The sequence below is a fragment of the Hemiscyllium ocellatum genome, chromosome 13 (assembly GCF_020745735.1).
Source record: "Hemiscyllium ocellatum isolate sHemOce1 chromosome 13, sHemOce1.pat.X.cur, whole genome shotgun sequence".
NCBI lineage: Eukaryota > Metazoa > Chordata > Chondrichthyes > Orectolobiformes > Hemiscylliidae > Hemiscyllium > Hemiscyllium ocellatum.
The window spans coordinates 82,684,939-82,692,774 of record NC_083413.1 but is presented as its reverse complement, the minus strand read 5'-3'; positions in this window follow the sequence as shown (position 1 = coordinate 82,692,774).

Genomic DNA, 7,836 nt, shown 5'->3' with positions numbered 1-7,836 from the left:
CTGACTGGAGTGGCAGCTGTGCCCGTGTAAAGCTCCTACATGAGGTAGTTTTATCGCCACATGCGCAGCTTGATGCGATGTCACAGTCAGCTTTGCACCGAACTAAGCGATGGTATGTCCCTGATCCGACGATTTGGATTGCTAGCATAGGACAGCCAAGAGGTATTCCTAATGAGTTTAAGGCCCGCAATGAGATTGCCGTGGGCTGGGAAGCTCTCCTCCCAGTGATAGGGGTTAGCAAGAATGCTGAATGGATTAATTACAGTTATTACAACCAGCAGAGATTGAGCAATTATACTGACAATTCCCTTGTGGCCTTGGGAGAACAATTAGATGCTACCTCCAAAATGACATGGCAAAACAGACAGGCCTTAGATTGGATACTGGCAGAGTAAGGCCGGGATTGTGTGATGTTTGGGAACATTGCTGTACCTTTATACCTAACAACTCTAGCTCTGGGGGATCTTTTATGAAAGCAATGGCAAAACTAAAGAATCTGAGACGGGAGCTAAAAGACAATGTGGGGTTTGGTCATCAGGTTTTTGATTGGTTGAATAATATATTCGGGTCTTGGGGAGCATGGTTTGTCAAGATTGGTCTTATTATAGGTGCGGTTTTACTTGTCTTTTGCTGTGCTTTACCTTTTTATTAAGTCTTTTTTAGTTTGCGTCACTACACAGCAACTTGTGATCATTTCGGCGACCCCATGAAGTGTTACTCCTCTGGCGGGACCCCACCACTCTACTACTATTCCTTGCACCGTGGCGGTTGTCAGATCATCCATCCAAGTGGGGACATCGATGATACTTCTCAAGAACTCGCGGGTCCTACATTGTGAGGGATCTTGGGTCTTTTTTGCCTGTTCTGGTTATTGGAGGACAGATTTTTGGCCCAAGATACCCCAGGAATAGAAGAAGAACCCTTTAAATCTCAGACTCTGAAAATTATTTAGTCCGTGTTGGGACCTACATTGTTTGTATTGGACACAAGCGGGGCTGAGCTTATTGTCTTCTTGAGACCAGTAGGTCTCAAAGGGAGGAACATGGAAAATAAAGAGCATGAAAGCATAGGAAGAGTTAAAGCATGAAGACCACTGGCGATCTGTGGTCTGTGGAAGGCAGGATGGGATAAGAACAGTGGAATGCTTTTACACCAATTAGCAGAGTAAGGTTAAGGCTGAAAGGTCACTATGGCCAGATGGGATAACAGTTAGTAAAGGTACTCTCCCTGTTAAGTGTCATGATGACAAGATTGGGACCATAAATATTTGGGACATGACATTAAATATCTAATTAATAGTTAGTAGAGTCAGCTTGAGACAGGAGACTATTGCAATTTAGTTATTCCATCCATATCTAATCATGACAGGTCTGGAATGGAAGATCACTGTAGTAGAGGTGATAGTAAATATCTAACTGTGACATTAGAACAACATTAAGTAGAATGTACAACTAAAGAGATAATAGGAACTAATATCACTGGTTTATTGTGTAGCTAGAGTAAGGTACTTTGATTAATTTAGTTGGACATGCTGATAAGCTAACAGAAGCATGATAAAAAAAATATAAAAATCCACGGACCCTGAGGTTCATGGGCATCCAAGAATCTGCTTTCTCAGTGTCACATTTTTTGTTTGCAAATGGAAGATCTACTTCTTGAAGAACTCTCTGCATCTCCTGGTAATTCTCTACATTTTCTCCACCACATAACTTGTGTCATTCCTTCTGAGCACCTCAGTGTTTTCTGGAGGCAACAGTTTCACATTAAACTTCCACCTTCCCTTTCTGTTCTGAGGAAGGGTCATCAGACCCGAAGCACGAACTCTGATTTCTCACTTCACAGATGCTGCCAGACCTGCTGAGCTTTTCTCACAACTTCTGTTTTTGATTCTGAGTTACAGCCTCTGCAGTTCTTCCAGTTTTTAGTTAGAGTGCTGCTTTGATTGTGGTGAGTTTGAGTGACCTGTTAACATTGTAGTTTCCTAGTTCAGATGCTGTTCATCAACATTTTCCTCATGATTAGTACGACCGACTGTTGGAATCAGATGATGCAGAAGGAAGTCTGAGGGCTGACCCTCCCTGGAAGGTACTCACCTTGGAGATCATGTTCCTGCTGTTTGTGTATCCAATAATTTATTCAGGGTTTTACAGCATTTAACCATCTGGATTGGGAAACTGTGTTGCACATACTTTATGATTGGTTATGACTTCAAACTCATGTCCATGCAGATCAAAATGAAATCTGTCTCAGTGTGACTGAGCATGCTCCCCTCTGTGTTTGTGAATAATGGGGGTCTGTTCAGTTATCAGAGAGTCTCTGTGCCTCAATGTTTGTAAATAGTGTCCTGCATGAGGAAGGAATGCCTTTGGTTTTTATTTATAACTGCAGGGAATGTCAAATTCCAAATTTTCTGTGTTCTTCGTATGGAAAGATTGTACAGAACTGCTTTAACACCTGTTAAAATAGATAAGTTAGTTAGTTCCAGCGTGTCCCATTTCCACTGCCACAGCTTAATTCCAGCTGAAGAAAAAGCTGTGCACTATTACCACCTTCTGGCGATATTTGGTACTGCGGGCATCAGGCGTCTCAGATTTCTGACAGGCGATGTCATACATGATGCAGGGGCGCCACCTGCTGGCGACAAACGTACTGCGGCGAAGTATCACTGAAGGGGAATCACAGCTAATGGATGGCGCTGCTTCAAAACTAAAATTCTGCAGAAGCTGGACATCCGACATCAAATCAGAAAAATGCTGCAAGTTCAAAGCAGGTCAGGCAGCATCCATGAGGCAAGAAACCCAAGGGTTTCTGGTCAGTGGTCTCCTGTCAGAACTAGACGGCTGTTAGAGATATAACAGATTATAAGATTATGCAGAGAGAGAGGCTGACTGACTGGGAGAGAGGGAAAAGATGACACTGAAAGATGTGGGATTGGGTAGAAGGGATGAAGTAATAAAAAGTTGATTATGGAGGACAAAATAAAACCGTAATGGGACACGCAAAGATACAAACGATGCATCTAAAAGATGTGTAAATGTGAAGCACAGAATCATGACTGGCAAAAAAAATCTGGACTTATGATCTAAAATTGTTGAACTTGGTGTCCAGTCTGGAAGATTGTAAACAGCCTCATCAAACAGAAGTGCTGTCCCTCAAGATTTTGTTGAAATTCATTACAAGATGATAGGTAGCCAAAATCAAGAAACGTGAAATAAATACTGGGGATACTGGAAATCTAAAATACATCAAAAAGTGCTGGAAGAAACAAAAAGTTAATGTGAATTTGAACTGCAGTGTCTCCAGTGTTAGAAAGGTGAAATTACAACGTGACAAGTTTACATGGGACATTCCTATTCTAAATGTTGACGAGAAACTTCAAATGCTAAAAAATTAACGAAAGCAGTGTTTGGAAATTTCAAACGCAACCGATTGTTTGTTTCAGAACCATGGAGAGCGCGCAGCGATCAAATTTGCTGACTGTTCAGATTAAACTTTTGCCAATGCGTTCTATTTTCTGGAATGATCGCACACAAACCCCCCCCCCCCGCTCCCCCCACCACCCCCCCCCCCCACCCCCCCCCCACACACACACACACTCACAATCTGATCTTGTAAAAATAACCGGGTTTCCTAACAAATTACTAATTCATTCAAACTATGACAGTCAGTGGGGTCAAAGGAAGGACAATCACCACAGCGGGGAAATATTGTAACGTGGAATTGGATTTGTCAGAGATTTTTCCATCTCTTAGCATAAACATACTGCGGTCATTGTGAAAGGCTGTGGGTCAAGTGCTGGAAATTGGGTTATAGTAGATGAGTGTTTGATTGCCATTACAGCCCATGGATGGCCATCAGGTCAAAAATCCATTGAGCTGAAACGTTTGTCTGGTTTTTTTTTGTGTCTCCACAGATGCTTCAGAACCTGTTGATTTATGGCATTTTCTCCCAGACTGGGCCACACTGCTCACAGTAACCCACAGGGAGAACTCTTCAACTGAGAGATCAAAAGTTTCTTCCTGAACAAATGTGTTTAAACCAGGAACAAAAGTGAATTTTTCATTATCTCAGTGTGGAATTAAATTGCTGGATTATAGAGTCAAACTTTCCCTGGTGTGCTTACTGACCAGGCCTCACGTGTGGCCAATGGACATTGTGTGGGGGCGTTGGCTTTGAAATATCAGAAATACTAAATCTGAAAATCAGCAGAAACAAACTGAATTCAAAAATGTATCAGAGATCTTCTGAAGTTTTTTTATCAAGTTGTTCTAGTTATATTCTCTGTTAAATTAGTTCCTCTCACAGACCTTAACCCCTCCTCTCACACTCACCCTCCTTCCCATCCTGTCATCCTCCCTCTCCTCTCTCTCCAGTTCGCCCCCATTTACTCCCTTCCCCTTGCCCATCCTCTCATTCTCCTCTGAGCACCTGCTGTGACTCAGTTACTAACATTCTCTCACCGTTCCTCTCTTTACCCCCAGCCCTTTCCCACTGTTGTAGAAAGTAGTCAGTCCCTGAAAGAGTTAACTAACAGCAAGAAATAAGCTCCACCCATTAGTACAGGACAAACAATGCCTGAATGGAGTTAATACCTGTTCAGTTTGAGTCATTTTAACTGTGAACTCCATGTAGCTCAACAGTCATGTGTATTTATTTTTAATTCAATCCAGAGATCTCTCAAAAGTCCATCCTTTGATTCAGACAGAATGGAAATAGTTAAGTATCAGGTGATACACCGATTCTGTTCAACAGGATCGAGTCTCTGTTCTGCCGAAACTCTGCTGTGACTGTCCTTCCCCATATGACTTCAGTAACTGAGACTGACACCTACAGAAAGGATTGGGGATAGTGAATTGACACAGGCTCTCTCAGATGACACCAGTGGAAGTGACCACAACACATGGCACCCTCTGTTCTTTCATCCAGTGCCCTTCACTCCCAGAGCCTCACCTTCTGTCACCTTCTGCTGCACTCCCCATTCCAATCCTGTACCGCCCCCACTCCATCCTTCATGCTCCTGCTTCGTTCCCTCCTTTATTCTCCATTCCCTGCTCTCCTCACTCATTTTTCTCCTTCCTATTATTCCTCTCCCTTCCCCCACCCACCCATTTCCCTTTCCTTTCCCCTCCCTTCCTCACAGTAACCCTCACACCAACAGCACTTGCTGATGCCAATTCCATTTCCAGTACTTTCTCCACACACACACCATGCCCCTCGCCCCACCTTCCCTCTGATTCCTACATCACCTTGTTTATCCTGGTCCAGCTCCCCTCATGGTAACCAAGCCAGGGACAGTGATGGGCTCGCATGACAGTGAAACAACTGCCCAGAGTACAAAAGTTATTGTGTTTCTTTACTATCAACTGACTCGATCTCTGACCATGTGTGAGGACATGTTTGTTCACAAAGATGTGATTGATGGGCTACACTTTCAGAGATGGAATCTACAATTCTTCACTTGTATTTTGGAAGACTCCATCAGAAACAGTGTAATCCAATGACTGAAAAAATGTTGATGATAATTCCCGGGATGTGCATGTCACTGACAAATCCAAAATTTCTTCCCCATTCCAAAATTCCCTGAGATGGTGATGGTCCTTCCTCCTGACCCACTGCTTGAGGTAGTTTGAATGAACTGAGTGATTTGTTAGGAAATGTAGAAGGCAGTTAAGTAATTTAACTACTCTGATCCATTTCAGAAAATAGAAGAGTTGTATCTAAGTTTAATCCAAACAGTCAGCATATTTGTTGGTGAAGCAATCTCCTTGGTGCTGATACAAATAATTTGTTGTGTTAAAAGTCTTCAAAACTTGCTCCCTCTCAATGTTGCCATTAAAATTTCCATGTCAACGTCTAGAATAGAAATGTCCTATGTAAACTTGTCACGCTATAATTACATGTTTCTACCAATGAAGGATTTATTATGACATGTTTCAATTGAGTTCCATTTTCTGTTTGTCCTGACCCTGTAATGGCTGCACAACATGCACATTACTTCACTTCAGCTATAACATGACAACAAACATGATATGGCAGTAATTAGTTGATTGATCCCATCTACTTGAAACTAGCTGTGAAAGGGTTAAAAGGAAAGCTAACTGACAGAGCACGCTGGCAGGCTGCTTGCTGTGAATAAATTCTCAATGATACAAAACTGCAAATTTAACAAAACTGAAGGTGATATGTGGGAGGACCATATCATTTGTTCTCAGAGTAAACTTATCTGCAAAGAGGTTGTTTATTCATTGAACCTGTGAGACTTGAAAGCAGTTATTAAAACATCAGAGATATCAGCAAACGGAGGATAGCTGATACACACCACTCTGTTTGGGAAAGACAAATTGAAGCCTATGGTGCAGTCGGACCTGATCACATGTGTGTGCCTTCACTTTGACCAGGTATTCCAATTACAAAAGGTGTACCTGTGTAGTGATAGATTAATTGTATTCTCGTTCTATGCATGATATAAATCTAATCAAAAATAATGACTGGATTCCGATGACTGTACTCCTCTTGATTGGTGCAGGTAGCTCTCCTATAACACATGTTTATTAAATGTGAATTGGCTGTAACACAATTAGTGAATTAAGAACCTTTTCTTGATAAAGCCAACTCCTGTTCGCTGTTACCCGATTCCATCCTGAGTACTTACCAGAACAGCAAAGTGCAGACTCACAATTCTCTGTCTAGAAAACACAAACTTGGTGTGTTCAGCTAAAACAGAAAAGCAATCAGCTCTGCAAGCCTTGAAACTTAGCTTGAAGCTGGGAATTATAGTCTATATTTAGAAGGAACTTTAATTCAGATCAGGGAGAAGCTTGTGGAGGACCAGTCTTTCTCATCATCATCACACAGGGCTTCGTGAAATGTATAGTGGCATAGTCAATAATGTTAGTGTTCAAGTGTTACATTTACTGTATTATTTCATTAAAATATATGATTTAAAAATTTACTTAGAATGGGCTATCAGTTGTGCTAGGTTAATCATTAATTTTATCAAAGTTTTGGCAATTCACCCCAACCCTATTTTTCCCAACGGCCCCATTATTTATATTGCATGTTTGTCTATAACACAATGCAGCACAGGAATGTGTGATAGGAGACCTACCTGTCCACGTTAATTGGAATAGGTAAGTTTCTTGGGACCAAATCTGACAGTATTACTGTTTCTGTAGTCTTATGTTTGATATCTCCAGCATGTCATTTTTAAATATTCTGGAGTCCTTTGCTGTCGTTCAGGAATAATGGCCATTCTCACACAGTCTGATTACCCCCCTGGGGGATAAGTGTAAGAAGACAGTGGGACTGCTATCAGGGAAATTCCCACAACAATGGAGGATGGTGTTTGGGGCTTGACCCTTCGAGGAGGTAAAAAAGCCCAATGGGTTAATAATGTCCAACCATATCTTTACATTCAGAAATGTCCAAAAACCTAGATCTGTTTAAAATCACACAACGAGCCAGTCAGATGGCAAGATGTAAAAAGCTGTCAGCAGAAAGGGATAACTGTCTGATGTTGTGGGAAAGGCCGGGGAGAAACTTACTGTCTGTCAAACCCATTTTCTGTTTTCTCATTCACATCAGTGTTTACAGTGTTCTTCCTTCTGGAAACTTTATTGGGTCCCGTTGGCTATCTGGAAAGGTTTCACTTATCTCTATGTTTTGAGCAATTAGAACTTCCCAATACACAAAATTCCCTTTATCATTGCACATAGAAATTCCGATGTTAAACATGGCTCCGTAGTGAATGTGAAGAAGTTCATTTTGAACCATTTTTGATTAAACCAGTTTAGAATCTGTGAACCACCTTCAGCAACCTTTTACACTGCAGCAATA